Below are 14722 nucleotides of genomic sequence, written 5' to 3'. Positions count from 1 at the left end.
CTATTCCATTTCTGGGTAAATATCCAAAAGAAACAAAATCATTACCTTGAAGAGATATCTGTACTCCCATGTTCATTGCAGCATTATTCACAATAACCAAGGTATGGAAACAATGTGAGTGTCCATCAATGGATGAATGGATAAAGAAAATATATACACAATGGAATATTATTCAGTGATGAAAAAGAAGGAAATCCTGCCATTCACAACAATATGGATGGACCTGGAGGGCATTATGCTAAGTGAAATAAGCCAGAGAGAGAAAGACAAATACTGTATGGTATCACATATATGTGGAATCTGGAGGGAAAAAAAAAAAAGGTTGAACTCATAGAAACAGATAGCAGAAAAGTGGTTGCCAGGGGCTGGAGGGTGGGGGAAGTAGAGAGAGATTGGTAAAAAGGGTACAAATGTTCAGTTACAAGATAAATAAGGTCTGAGGATCTAAATAACATGGTGACTGTAGTTGATAATACTGTATTGAATAATTGGAATTTGCTGAGAGAGTGGAAGTTAAATGTTCTCACCAAAAAAAAAAAGGAAAATATGTGAGTTGATGGACACGTGTTAATTAACTCGGGGGGGAATCCTTACACAATGGTATACGTATATCAAATCATCACGTTGTACATTTTAAATACCTTACAATTTTATTTGTCAATTATACCTCAATAAAGCTGAAAAAATAGTGGATGTGAATCCACATTTTAAATAATATTCTTGATAAATGAAAAAAAAAAGTTACCTTAATTCTTAATAGATCTGATTCGATCATTGCTTTTCCTTTGCCACGTGGCTCATACTAGGAGTCAGCAAAAAGCCACCTCTACAATTTTACTGTTGCTCATTTACGCTTACATTATTAGTATTTCTTAATCTGTAATTTCTCTACAAGGGGCATTTTCAAGCTACTTGTCTATTTGGTGAGCATTCATTCAGTTAAAACAAGATACTATCTGAAAAGCCACTTACTAGACCCTACTTCAAAATCTTTTGAAAGCAAACAAAAGAGTGAGAATAATAGCCCTTCCCCACCTCCACCTTGTAGAACTCCATTCCCTGCTCAGGAAAACTTCCATACTGTTCAGGATACAAGACTATCCATACAGCCCAAGGATGGGTGCCAGGAGCACCAGCGCCGACCATACTATACGTGCTGATAAGCTGAATCCCTTCCATTTCTAGATAAAATAAATAATAGTTCTAGTATTTTCTTCCTAGACCCCAGATGATTTCTTTAGCCAACCTCTGAGATGCATGAACCCCCACCTTGGAGACCAGTCTACTGAGTAAACAAAGAGAATGGCTGTTTCTTGAATCACTTCTTAGACAAAAGCCATCCCTGCCCCTGTTCTATTATGTGTAGAATTATCGAGGCCCAGAGTGACCTGACACTCAGAAATGCCTCTCAGCCAAGAATACCAGCCTCACCCCCCTTATTCAGGAGCATTCCCTCTCCTGTGGGTTCTGCCACCTGATTGCCCTGAAGTGCGTCCCTCTCCAGCAGAGACAAAATTGTGAAATCGCTCAGCCTTCCCTCAAGGAAATCCAGGGTCGAGTGTTATTCTTTGGTATTTGAATCCCTGAGTTCAACCCAGAAGATGCACAATTTAGAAGCAATATAATTGAATTTCCTGTCACCAGCCTGCCCGGGCTTGTTGTCTGGCACTCATCAAAGCCCACGTCTTTATAAAGGGCTTTAGACACCACACCTTAATGTCACTGAGCAGATAACATATTAACTGTTAATTGACCCGGGAAAATGCTCCAGGATTCTGTTCCTGTCTTTGTTAGGGGATGAAAAGTGACTTCTTATTCACCCATGCCATTTTTTCTTAGTTTTCAGCGAGGTTAAAACTGAATTGCCCTCACCCTGTAAGTGTTGATTTAAGTCACAGTGTCTCTGTTTTTATGGCAAGATTGGCTTTATTATTAAATTAAACTAATATCTTTCAGAGTTTAAATGATTTTTAAACAATTTTCCCTTGGGGTAATGGTGTTTTATTTTGTTTTGTTTTGTTTAAATCATACCAATAAAATTTCCCTTGAGGGTATCATTTTGTCTTAGAATTTTAAAAAGGCATTATGATAAAACATGTTTAAGTATTTACTTGTAAACTTTTATTTTCTTCAAATTGTCTTCCATTCTTTATTAAGGTCTTCATATACATTCATACATAATGTTAAATAAAGTACACACACACTATCTTTTTTCAACTTTTTTCAATTAAATATATTTTTTATGTAAATCAGCCAACTAAATGAACTTGGGTACCCTTCAGCTCCCCATGCTTAAAATAGGAAAGTAGAGCCAGCTCTGATAGCCTAGTGGTTAAAGTTGGGCTCTCTCACCGCTTCAGCGGCTCCGGTTTGCTTCCTGGTTGCAGAACCACACCACTCATCCGTCAGTAGCCATGCTGTGTCAGCAGCTCACATAGAAGAACTAGAAGGATTTACAACTAGAATATACAACCATGTACTGGGGCTTTGGGGAGAGAAAAAAAAAAAGAAAGATTGGCAACAGGTGTTAGCTCAGGGCAAATCTTTCCCTGCAAAAAAATAAAATAAAATAGGAAAAATAATGTTTACCTCTCAAGACTGTTTTGTGGACTAAATTATGCTAACATAAGTGAAATCACCCAACAAAATGAGGGAAACATGGCTAAATCTGAGTTTAATGTGAGTGTATTGGTAGAGTCCACCAAATTGTAAGTTTTAGTAATAATTAATTCCCTCATTATTTTAAGACAGTTTTTTTAGCCAGTTCATTGTCAATGCACAAAAGTGAAATTGCTAAACACATAAAGTGTGTTCATAAATTGTATTCCACCTGCTTCTGAAAAGGATGCAAGTAACTGAAATTTGTCACCTTTTTTATTAATCTGTTAATAAAAACAGGAAGAAAAATTTATATTTATACAATAATTTACCATTTGAAAATTTCTTCCATTCACTTATTTGAACCTATTATAAATCTTGTAAGGCTGATAGAGATTATTATTCACACTTTGCAGATGAGAAAAAAATATGAGCTTCAGAGAGGTAAATAACTTGTCCACAGTTTAGTTAGATTTGTCTTCACATTGCAAAAGCAACATTCTTTCTACCACAGCACACAACCTAGACACATTGCTCACCAGAAAGAATTGAATTTTAGAGTTTTCTTATTGTGGTTTATTTTTGTGAGTTTAATACGTTTTCAAATATGCCATAACTTTTTTAAATCTTCATTTTGTTATTTGCAAACAAGTCTGTATAATTTGCCAGACGTGAGCCTACCGAATTTTCTATTATATAAATGATCTAGTCACACTCTTTTAATAGGCAGGAAGTAGAACTTTTCACCACATCCTCTTTAGCCTGCATCTTTGGCCTTACAGTCAACAAAAATTCTTTTTCATTCCCTGTCATGCTCAGTTAGCTGACAATAATCCCCCAATGAAATAAACTTGTTGGAAAAGAACTTTTTCATAAACCTAAGGCATGCAACAGAAGTTATGGGAACCAGTGCAACTAGTAACCTTTCCTGTACCCTGAATCCCACAGATCAGTGACCCTGGGAGTTCAGCTCCTTAGAAAGCAGAATGCTTCTGTTTGTACAGATCCAGCCAAAGTTCACCCAGTTAGTCCCATTCTGACACTTGGGCACTACTCTGGGTACCCAAAAAGTCTTTCAGAGAGGGAATTTCCTAGAACAGCAGCTGACCTCCACTACCCCAGACTGCCTACACTCTCAGGGTTTGTCTGAAGCCCATCTGGCCTTCGAGATTGGGGAAGGGGGGTCAGGTCCCCAGGGTATTCATTCCATGCTGTCTGTCTCAGGGAGGGACTTTTCTTTGTTTACTCCCAACCTGCAAGCCCTGCCAATTTCAGCAATAAAGCAGCCGGGCAAAGCGATGCTTCCCAAAGGGAACAGAAGGAAAGGCTGTATCAAGCAAATCTCTCTCTTTTTAAACTCCTGACCTCATTAAACATTTGAGAGAACAAAAACTGTGGACAGTCTTAAATATGTTGACTACAATAAGCCAAAATTAATTCTCAGAGCTAAGTCTTGGCTGCCTAACTTAAATGATTTGGTCATTACCTTTTGGAAAGGCCAACACGAACACTAGAGTTTCAGTAGGTCATTGAGGCCTGGAAAGAAACAAAAAATTGTTTTAGCAATAGAAGCCAACCTTGTAGACCAACACATTTCTGCCTATCTTTGTAAACTTCTAGCACAGTAATAATAGTAGTGATAAATTGTTTCTTAATTGATATTGGTACATTACCAACACATTTACCATGTACTGATATGCATCATCTTATCTGACTCTTACAGGAAGTGTCAGGGAAAATATTATGATTCCTCTCCATTTTTTTAAATGAAAAAAGAAAGGTTCAGAAAGTTAAGGTGGTTTGCCCAAGATCACAAGCCAAGCAAAACAAGACTAGAAATCATTTACCTTATTCCTATGTTGGTATTCTACTTCATCTTCTACCTACCAAAGAGAAAAGTGTTACATGTGTCTATGAATATGTGTCCTTAAATCTATAAAACCTCCATCGTAGTAGCAGCTTACTTCTGTAGGTAGTTTTCTTACCACCTTAGTGCTTTATTTGTTTTTGCTACTCTAATTAGGAGCTCTTTTTTGAAATTTTTTGTTTCTTTAAGTCTATCAACACCATTTTGCAATACTATTAGCACCCAATGTAAAGCACCCCATTAGTTAAATAAACAAACAATTTGCTTCTAAATCTAAGAGCACAGTCATAATTGATGAATATGACGTTACATGAGGGTTTGGGGTGGTTATTGCACACTAAGCAAATATATTCATCGTTGCTAATTGAATTAAGCATGAATTACGAGGTACAAAATTTCAGGAATCATTTTTCCCTTTCCATTCTCATAGTTCTGTTTTTAAAGTTTTCTCTGTTTTATTGTAAATGCAGTCTTTTTAGCTGCACTTTGCTGCTTTTTCCATTTCTATATGAAAGCTTAAAGAAAATACAAAGCCATCTGAGTCTTTCCACCTTGGAAATTATAGCGTTTTTTGTTCCATCATCCGGCATTCAAATTTTGATCCTTCCTGTTTAAATTGGATGACTTTTCACTTAGTGGAACTGAATATATTCCGCTGAGTTCTTCCCTCGCCTTCTCCACCATGTGTGGTCAATTAAATCCCAGCAGTACAGAGGAGTTTTCATTTAAACTACTGCACTTCCTGGGAAACAGTGGGGTTTACATCTAGTTTCTAAATATTCTTGGATCTTAATGGGGACAATTTCTTCTCAATAGCTTCAGCACAGAGCACATCGAGTTAGACATGACCCCACCTATATCTAATTTGGCAGTGAATCACTCTTTTATGAAACTGCACCATTTCCATTAAAGATCTCAGTCATTCCTATTCGTCATAGGATTGTCTTTATTTTCTGTAAATGCCTTCAAGTAAATATGCACCTGGATTTTAAAGTAGAGGCACCATGCAGAGAAGCCTATATAAAATTACCTCTAGCAAAATAAAATTGAAACAAAAAACAGATGCCTGGAATACAATTACGAAAAAAATGATCAGAGACAAACGGTGAAAAGATATCTGCACTTATTTTAGTGGAGGTTTTGCTGGTGGTGGTGGAGGTGGTGGTGGTGTAAAAGAGTGGGAATCAATTTTTAAAATATGATAAAGTAATGTAATACTTTGTGGTTCTTTTGGGGAAGTGTTCCTTAAATATAATCATTGAAAAGTGTTTTCTTTTGTTTTTAGACACTTATTTAAATTGCTGTTAGGTTACACATAGAAGAAGAAGGTATGTAATTTATATTGGAGAAGGATGAAAAAATGTTTTACAATAAAACTACATTAACGTGGATTTCCCTCTTTGACTCTAGGTAGCCATTCATCCTGGAGATATTAGCAGTTAACAATTACTAAAAATTTACGTATAAATCAGATTTCAGGGGTATGTTTCCCTATTTAAAAGAGCAAACTGTGTTCTAGACTTTGGGGTACTTTTTATATTTACATTTACTAATATTTCGTTTGTTACTTTTTGTTTTTATGCAGAAGAGTATCACTCACTACAGCTGAGGCTCTGTGAATTACAATTGCTGCAACACAACCTCGACATTCTCTTCACACTCTATCTTATATGTGTGCACTTTCATGCAAAATTATTTTTCTTTTAAAATCACATAATCTCAATAAACCTTCACCCTAAAGCATTTCAGTTAAAGAAGGTATATTGTACTTGGTTTAAAATGGCAAGATATCAAAGAAGAGTGAAGCCAAAATAAGAGAAACATTACCTTATTACACAATTCCAGAAAAAAAGCCAAATTACTTGGCTCAATTACAATTGCATGTGCTCCCAACACTTAGGGTAAAAACCATTCAAATAAAAGGTCAAATGTGCATTGATTTTCCAAAGCAGCGACAGAGCCTATGGAAGCCTTTGCTCCATCATACAATGACTGAAACACAGAGGAAATGCCTTCAATTCAGCTGATCTGAAAGGGTCTTGCCAGAATAAACGTCTGCGAGGAGCTAAAAGAATGAGGCTTTTTGAAACACTCTATTGCTTGCTATGGTCCAGCAGCATTGGCCTTCTGTCTGTTCCTCAGATAGGCCCAGCTTTCTCCCACCCAGGCATTCACAAGGTCTATTCTCTCTTCCTAGGATCCTCCTCTCCCCTCTGCTCACCCAACCTGGTCCTTCTCCTTCCTCAAGCTTAAATATCAGCTTGTCCAGAGGTTTTTCTGACATCAATCAACCCAAAGTAGGTTCCAAGTTAGTCTCCATCATAACACTTTTTCTTCATAGCACTTGCCATATGTATACATCCAACATCTCATCACGTTTAGGATGCCGCCAATTGTTAGACACACCATTATATTACATATCACAAAGGAAAGAAAAAGAGGTGTTAATTAAGCTATGACACTCTTTCAATTTTAGGATGTGTCCTGATGTCAGATATATTAAAATATCGGGGAAAATATTGTGTGCCTTAGAATTGATGGGACATTTTATATGTGTCTGTATATGGATCTCTGTCCCCCACTGGTCAGAAGTATCACACTCGAGGGCAAAGACCATATCTGTATTTGTTTACCCTGCAGGCCTAGCAACCAACACATTGTCTAGTCCATGGTACACATTTATTGGATAGTAAGTGGATAGCTAGGGGGGAATGAAGATATCTCATTGTTAAATAGCATGTTATGTGAGAAGGTCTGATTCTCATTCACACATCCATACGTTTTGCACTCAGAAAAGTGACCTTAAATCATTATAATAAGATATAAAATATGAAATAAAAGGATTTCCTGCAACCACTCCTTTCAACAAGTAACATCCCCTTATGACATGTACCTAATGTCTGTCAGTGTTTGTTCATCTCTAGTTCAACTCATTTCATAAACTTATAGAATCTGATGATTGAAAGAGATCAGAGAAGTGGTGTGGTTCAGCCCCAACTAATTTCTTTAACCACATATTACCTCATCTCTACAAAGGAAAGATTAAACTCAACAATCTCTACCATCCCTTTAGCTATTAGACTCTGGGTGATGCAGAAGTTAACATCTTAGAGAGATCTATTCCACGTTGTCCAAATTGTCTTGAAAAATAGCAAGAGGGAGAGGAAGGAGAGATTGTTCAACCAGCCACTACTTAAACCCACACTGGCCGGTGGATTCATTTTTTCATAGAGTAGATACATTTTCTTAATTACTTGGATATGTTTTACTTGGGAAGTGAATAGCTAATATTACTGTAGCCCCAGAAGCATTCTTCATGGAAGCCAAAAAGAAGTATAAATACCTATTTAGCTTGTAACATCATTACTTTTGCGAAGTAAAAACGCTCTTAGTGAAAATCCAGCTCTCACCAACACTATCTTTAGTGTTCTCTAGCCTTCACTACCACGTAAGTATAAACATGCATATTAACAGGAGATTCAGTCATAGTCACAACAGAAGGTGTGTGTTTTGGCATTCTCTGTAATGATGTATTAACTACTTTGTGGCAGTATGCTTCTCTTTCCTCTTATTTTCAGTCCATAAACCACGACCTCAGCTGATCTAGGATAGTAACAGAGGCAATGTCTTGCCAACATAATAAGGACAGCACCAACGAAGTTGCCTGGAAAAGGTTCTAGGTTACTGGACTGGTTCAACTTAATGTTAATTTAGGCACAGAATTATTTTAAAGTTTTTCAGTATTCTTAGCTGAAAAGAAAGATGACAAATACAGCAATTCAAGCGTCATGGCTCCATTGCTTTTTGGCTGGGTGTGAGACAGCACTTTGCCCTGTTGAATCAAAGCAAATCATGTTACAAAGTCATTTCCAGATTTATGGCTCAACCCAGTAGGTTGATGCTCACTGGGAAGTCTCCAGAATTGGATCAGATTTTCAATTCAAATGAATAGAGCAACTACGCTTCCTATGCCTGATAAATCTCCAAATTTAACTTGAAGCCTGTTCTTTTCTTCCAGATGGCAAGGGAGGGGGAGGGCAGAATTAGCAAGCAAACCCAAAGAGGCACAGTTCCTGTGTATTCAATGGTGTCTGTCTCCCAACCAGCTTTTACTGAGGCTAGCTTTACAAAACCAAGATTACCCAGGTAAACAATAAATTTTAAGTATGTGGAAAGTTTTAACCCCTTAGGGATATCCCTTCACAGAGCCGTTAAACTAGAGGATTTTTTTCTTCAAAACTAAAAGATTCGGTGGACAGAATCAGCAACAAAAAGTCATTTTCCCAGAAGCTATCTAGTGTCGCCTTTCCTCCTTTATAAGCCAGTAGTACTTGTCTTCCCAGGGATGGCTTGTGAGCCACTTCTGTTGCCCTCACTTCACGCCACAGAGAAAAAGTGTGTTAGGTAAAGTTGAAGACAATATGACGAGGGAAAGAGAAAGGAGTCAGATATCACTTTTTTTCTCTTCCATCTTCAAATATTTTTAATATTAAAAATATTTCATAAAGATATTGGGCATATGCATTATAGCAGATATGAAGTAGCAGACAGTGAAGATATGCAAGAACAGCGACTACAAAATTTTTGTGTGTGTGTGTGAGGAAGATTAGCCCTGAGCTAACACCTGTTGCCAATCCTTCTCTTTTTGCTGAGGAAGACTGGCCCTGGGCTAACATCCATGCCCATCTTCCTCTACTTTATGTGGGACGCCGCCACAGCATGGCTTTATGAGGGGTGCGTAGGACCGCACCCAGGATCTGAACCTGCAAACGCCAGGCCACCAGAAGCAGAGCAAGCGAATTTAACCACTACGCCACTGGGCCGGCCACTACAAAATAGTTAACGGTAACTTACTACAGTAGTCCCCCCTTGTCCATGGAGATACATTGCAAGACCCCCAGTGGATGCCTGAAACAACGGATAGGATTGAACCCTATATATGCTACGTTTTTTTCTATACGTACATACCTATGATAAAGCTTAGTTTACAAATTAGGCACAGTAAGAGATTAACAATAGCTAATAATAAAATAAAACAATTATAACAATATACTGTCATAAAAGTTATGTGAATGTTCCCTCTCTCTCTATAAATACCTCATCGTAACTGTACTCGCCTTTCTTCTTGTGATGACATGAGATGATACAACGCCTACGTGATGAGATGAGGTGAGGTGAATGACATCGGCATTGTGACATAGTGTTAGGCTATTACTGACTTTCTTTTTTTTTTTTTTTTTTTTTTTTTTTAAAGATTTTATTTATTTTATTTTTCCCCCCAAAGCCCCAGTGGATAGTTGTGTGTCGTAGCTGCACATCCTTCTAGTTGCTGTATGTGGGACTCGGCCTCAGGATGAACGGAGAAGTGGTGCCTCAATGCACAACCGGGATCCGAACCCGGGCCACCAGCATCGCAGCGCGCGCACTTAACCACCAAGCCACAGGGCCAGCCCAATTACTGACTTTCTAACGGTAGGTCAGAAGGAGGATCATCTGCTTCCGGACCGAGGTTGACCTGACTGTGGGTAACTGAAATCAGAGAAAGTGAATCCACGGATAAGGAGAGACTACTGTACTTGCTTTCTAGACTCTTCCAATGATGTTTAGGTTTTACTTAGAGAAGCACTATTGATTTTTTTCCCTATATTTATTTACTGATTTTATATTACTTACCTTTCCCCCGTCATCATATCTTTATAATCCAAGAAATCAGAGCTTCAAATCAGGTGGAAGAAATTTTCTTCCAAAGTAATTGAATTTCACTTTTTTTCTCAGATGATCAAAATGCATCAGAATTCCCTCCATAGTTCACTGAGATAATCCTTTCTTTTTTTCCTTCACTTCAGTCTTTATCTTCTTCCCTTCAAAACCTTTCTAATATTTCTTCTCCATCTTTTCTATCTCTAAAATCTTCATTGATCTCAGACTACTGTGTCTCATGAATATGGTAGGTGATAAAAAGGAATGTATTAGATCTGAGTGAAGGGTGAAAAGTGCCAACATCACATGTTTACAAGCATGTGCAGAAAATGGAATGCCATACACTTCTGGTTATCATGCAAGTTGGTACAACTACTTTGGAAAACTATCTAGCTGCATCTGTTAAAGCTGAGCGTACACGTACTCTATGACCAAGAATTTTACTCATAGATAAACAATCAGTAGAAACGTGCATATATGTGCACCAAAAGACATGTAAAAGAATGTTCGTAGCAGCATTGTTCACAATAGCTGAAACCTGGCAATAGCCTGTCTCTCATCAATAGAATGAGTAAATCATACAATGGAATGCTATATAAATATTAAAAGAAATTATTGCTGCACATAACATGGGTGAAACTCACAACTATAACGTTGAATTAATTCAACCAGAAAAAAAAAGAAAAAGAGTGAGTACTATAGAGAAAGAAGTTTCAAAAACTGGCAAAAATAGTCTATGACAATAAAAAGTCGGAGTAATGCTTATTCTGGGAGATGACTTAATGACTTAATGACTTAATGACAGGGCATAAAGGAAGTTTCTGGGTTACTGGTAATGCAGTATATCTTAAACTAGATGTTGGTTACCTAGATGTGTTCACTTTCTAAAAATTCTTAAAACTTAAGATCTATACATATTACTGTATGTAAATTATACCTTAATTTTTTTTAAAAGCCATATTAGCTGAGATTCTGGTTTCTCTACTGCAGGAAAATGCTCTTCATAGCCCTTTCTCACAGATCTTCAAAGCCTGGCGGTTTAATAAGCTTTGCTTCTCTCCTGAAAAACACCTAAATTCTCCCTAAATTATATAGCTTAGAATATGATCCATCATCTGAATGATCTGAATAGGATTGAACCTAAATAATACAAATCATTACATAATATCAGTGGATTTCCCAAGTCAACCTTAGAACTGTGTTTGGTGCTAAAAAGTAAAGATTATATATGGTAATGAGCTAATAGTTTTAAAGTGGAGATAAGATGGAGAAAGCAATCATCATAGCTGTACTATATTTAATAAATATTAGTGGGACAACAGTAATAACTGTAGATTGAGTCTGTTTTCTGACTAAAAGTAGTTGGATAAAACTTCCTGAATTATGTTCCCCTAAAAAAGGGTTAAAAGGATAATGGTCGATAGATAAAAGTGAGGATGGTAATATGACAATAATTGCTATATTAATTTAACTCCAGATCCCTGAGTTTAACCACTACTATTCTGCCTCCCTGTTATAGAGCATACAGTGTTATTTTATCCGTACAGGATTCCATACTTATATTAATAGATTCCAGTGTCATGTTTGACCTTTCTCAACAAAACTGCCATGTTGACGTATGCTCAACTTAGTGTCTGCCCTAACCCCAGATCCTTTTCTGACAGAAAGTTACTTTTCCACAACATATTAGTCATCAGAGTGGAATACAATATTGTGTATGAGTAAAATTAATTCATAATTTATTTTTATGACTGTTGAATGTGCTTTACTATTATTCAGATATGGATCTCAGTCTGAGATTGGATCGAGATCACACAGACCACTTTGACTTATATAAAGAGCCCATGAGGACACAATGGGCCTGCTGGTACCAACACATTCGTGAATAATGAACATCATGAGACTTATACCGGGAAAGACCCACAAAAATTTTAATCTCTGCCCACTGCTGCCACATATACTAAAATTTAGGATATATACCAACTAATGTTAATATTAATCTAAGAAAAATATTAAAAAAGAAAGTCTGCTATAAAATATATATTTGCACAATATTTGCTTGTGCCAATGCCAAATGGAATTGATGTCTTAAAATTACCATGAGCTGGCTAGCCCCAAAGCACTCCTATAAGTCACTAATACAGATGGTCAAAATATGGTCAAAATTGTTTTGATGGGAAGAAATTTTTCTTTTCCCATTATCTTCTGGGTCCTCTAGGTTATCAGTCATTATTTTAAACTGTGAAACAAGAATCATCTTATTCATGTTTCCAATTTCCATAGGCAGATATACTTTATTCTTGGAGCCAAACATGTGAGCGTATATAATATTCATTTTGTAAATTAACCTCCTTTAGGCTCATTTTGCTTTCTTAACTTTATTTTCCCATTTTCTAATTTTCCATGCCTATTTTAAATCTCTCATTATATTGCTAGTATCTATGTAAACCATTTTACATTCTTTTCGGCAAAAAGGCAGTCGTGCCAGCTGGGGTCCCCTGAGAAGCAGACATCATGATGTGATTAGATATGCAAGAGATTTAGGGGGATACTAGTGAAGGATAAACAAGAGGGAGCAGAAGTAATCAGGGAGAGGCTCCCACCGCCAGATGCAAATGTGACATTTTTGAAAGAAAGGAAAAGGACAGAGCATTGGGTAAGAAGAGTCTCAGCCCACAGGGCAGCTCAATGAAAGTTTCGGCCAGATAAATAGGGAGTTGCTGAGCCAAAATGGGTCATTTGAAAGGTCCCAGATCCCACTGCCAGGCAGTCATTAACTGGGGGCAGCCATCAAAAGTGTGGCTTCTGTGGTGGATTCTAAGGGAATGTGGCTGAGGTTCTCCATCAGCTCTGGTCCCCAGAGCAGTTTCTCTTGAAAGAGATGTCAATGGCAAATTTCCACAACCATCACAGCAGTGTACAAATAAATAAATAAACAAGAGAGTATTCACAGATAAATGCATCTTCATCATTTCAAAGTTGTCACACTAATCCTATCCAAACAAGTATTTATTAAAGCCTAACATTCTAATGCTTTTAGGTGATAATAGATCAGAATCACAAATTGAGATTGATAGTGGCTGAACCACGTCTGAGTGCGCCCCCCTTGTAATAGACAAGAATCCGTAGGTGGTGGAACTGTGCCTTCCCAACCCCTGGGATATTGGATTTGCTGCAACATGTAATTGTTCTCAGCTATTTCCACTGTGGTTATTTTTCATTGTGCCACATGGCAAGATAAAAAAGAAGGGAATCTCAGGTTTTGCTTTCCCTTCTGTTTCCATGGACACGGGTTTATAATTTTATATGAAAGTCAAAATCTGTCACTCTCATTAAGTCTATTCTTGGAACTACTTTGCTAACAGCTTCAACTAATGCAGTAAAATAATTAGGAACCAGCAAAGAAAACACACAAAACGAAGGGAAATGAGCCCCTTCTTACAGATGAACAACTGAGAGGTGCCTGTGGAGTGAGCCGATGGTTGGGAAAAGGATGAATAGGAGGCAATAAAGTGCTTAATGAACACGGGTGTTGAGGAGCACGGGATGGAATCTCAGCATGCAGTGTGGATATCGTTTGCTTTTAAACCAGAAACAATAGAATTAATGTTCCTTTTAAATATCGAACATCCTAATGGTTAGCACTATATCCGCCTCCTGCTGCCTCTTACACAAATATGTGAATATATCAGCTGAACTGTTTTAAGAATCTTGCCATCAAAACATTTACCATTCCAAAAAAATTTGTAATTATCTTCAGTCTAATTGATTTGGGCCTAGTCTATTATTTTGCAGGCCCCAGGTGTGTGGAGCCATGTCATACTGTTCTCATCACATATTGTCCTTACTTTGTGTGAAGGACACTGGCAGACTACAATTGACATAAAGAACCTGAGGGAACTTTGTTTTGAGGTAATATTATATTCAAAAATATAAATTTTAAAAAGCAAATGTAGGAAGGAAGTACTAAATTATAAAGAATTCTTTATTTTCCTAGGATTTATTTCAATAATACAGTGAAATTAAAATGAATAATTTGTGTATTACCCATGTTCCTGGAGTGTTTGGTGTAGAACTGGGCCATGTTCACATTATGGGCATTCAAGGCTGCCCATCTGATTAGGTCAGACCCACCCAGGATAATCTTTTTGAGTAACTCAAAGTCAACTAATGAGAAACCTGCATTCCATTTGAAAAATCCCTTCACTTTTGCTATGTAACAGAATCACAGGAGTAAAATCCATCATATTCAGGCCCGCTCACAGGCAAGAGTTGGAGATTATGCAGGATATGTACACCAAGGGGTGAGAATCTTGGAGGCCATCTTAGAATTCTGCCTACCACGGGTGAAACTAAATCTTCACTTGACAGATGTGGTAGATTTTTAATATAAATGGGTTTAATTATTAGTCTAAATACTATGCCAGATGAGCATCATTATGTATTTTTACCTAGATTTAGGAGCTCCCATACATATAGACTTTGATTAAAGGTAGTCATGGTAACTGGAAATTTCATTACAGTCTTAGTACCAGTATTTTGTTCCTCTGAGTATCA

This window comes from Ceratotherium simum, chromosome 25 (assembly GCF_057802395.1).
Source record: "Ceratotherium simum simum isolate JZ-2026a chromosome 25, ASM5780239v1, whole genome shotgun sequence".
NCBI lineage: Eukaryota > Metazoa > Chordata > Mammalia > Perissodactyla > Rhinocerotidae > Ceratotherium > Ceratotherium simum.
The sequence above is the reverse complement of the archived record's forward strand: the minus strand, read 5'-3'. Positions refer to the sequence as shown.